Genomic DNA, 1,665 nt, shown 5'->3' with positions numbered 1-1,665 from the left:
GAACAGTTTTGTAGATTTTGAAGTTTAAACACAAAGTGAGTTCCTGCAGTAGAACGTGTGCACATTCTGATTAAAGAATTAAAAATTAAAGCAATCTCTGGCATCAAAGGCAAATTTTAAATGGCTCAACTGACGTTAGAACATAGTAAACCCTGAGAAAGATAAGAAGAAAGGACAGGAAGTATGGAGATCGCAGAAGAGATCTACAGAAGAGAAATACAAGGAGGAGTACAACGGATACAGCGCAGAGACCCCTGGTGGCTGAGATAGTTTATAGGCCTTCAGTCATGTCAGACATTGGACCTGCAGGACGCAGCATCTCTCCATCTTTGTCTCTGATGGACGAGGAAGTGTTCGTTCTGAGCAGACTTTCGTCTGACGTGGCACAAACGGAGGATGAGTTCATCCTGTGCAGAATCTCTCCACCTGGAGCTGAGTCCAGACCGTCCTCTGGGTTCTCTACCAGAGCCGACCAGAGCAGGACGAGTCCTCCTACATACCTGGATCAGATATGTGAGGAGACCCCAGATGGCCAGGACAGTTTACTCATTAGAATAAGGACACCAAGAAGTCCAGAGGACCACGACGACAGGGACACCAAATCACAGCTGCTGAAAACCAGGAAGCATTCTATGAGCAGGAAACATTCGAAGAAGAAACACAAGGTTCATCTTCCTCCACAGGACCGGAGTCAAAACATCTGCTCTCCTATAGTGACCTGCTCCAACACAGAGGAGCTTCCGCTGCTTGATGACTTTGGTGAAATGCAGGAAAAGGACAAGGCGAAAAAGACAAAGTCTGCATGGAGGAAATCTTTTCCTGTCAGAAAAAAGACTCATCACCTTCTGGAAGGAGATCTGAACGTGGTTTCCTGCTCTCCAGCAGTTATCGACCCTGTCACTGAAGTCCAAACTCCAGAACTGCAGGACAAGTCCAGAAAGAAAATGTCTGCGTGGGGAAAATTTAAAAAAAATAAGGCCCTTGGACTTCTAGAAGAGGACGGTCTTCTGACGGCCAGTGATCCTTCAATGACCGACGCCTTAACTCTGCCAAAAGACAAGGCTGAGGGAATACACAAAAAGGGTGGAGCAAAGCATAAAAAGCATGTGAGAAAACATTCTTCAGCGAGGAAGACTAAGAAACATCAACCATTAGGAAAGGACGAGAAAGAGGACATTTTTCCAGCACGAACGTCTTCAACCACAGAAGACTCGACTCTGCCCGACACCGAAACCAGTGACGTGTATGATTCTGGAAGGAGGGGTTCTCTCTGTTTTCCGATGATAACTTCTAACGCAGACGACATGGACCTGTCTGAAAACACACTCCGTGAGCTGCAGGAGATACATGAGATCCAAAAAAAGATGTTTGTGTGGAGCAAACATCCATCTGCGAAGAAGAACGAGAGGTTTCCAGAGGAGGAACATGAACAGAGGTTTGACCCGGCTCCAAGGACACCCACCACTACAGATGTCCTGCTGATGCCAGGAGACGACGCCGACGTCCTACATGAAATGGGTGAATCCAAGCACAGTAGACGTGCGTGGAAGAAACGCTCTTCAAAGAAAAAGAACAAGATCCATCACCACTTAGAGGAGGGTCTTCAACAGGATTTCCATCCAGTGCCATCCTACCCCACTCATGAATTACCGCTGCCTGACGACG

The 1,665-nt window shown here is 47.0% G+C and overlaps 1 protein-coding gene across 2 annotated transcripts in view; it reads left to right on the top strand.

The window, feature by feature from the left end:
- Nucleotides 1-1,665, top strand: part of sh3kbp1 (SH3-domain kinase binding protein 1) — a 29,694-nt gene that overhangs the window by 18,675 nt on the left and 9,354 nt on the right. The gene's annotated exons all lie outside the window — the stretch shown is intronic.

The sequence above is a fragment of the Cynoglossus semilaevis genome, chromosome 3, assembly GCF_000523025.1.
Source record: "Cynoglossus semilaevis isolate Cse_v1.0 chromosome 3, Cse_v1.0, whole genome shotgun sequence".
Classification (NCBI taxonomy): Eukaryota; Metazoa; Chordata; class Actinopteri; order Pleuronectiformes; family Cynoglossidae; genus Cynoglossus; species Cynoglossus semilaevis.
Note: the sequence above shows the minus strand (reverse complement) of the source record. Positions and strands in the feature narration are given on the sequence as shown.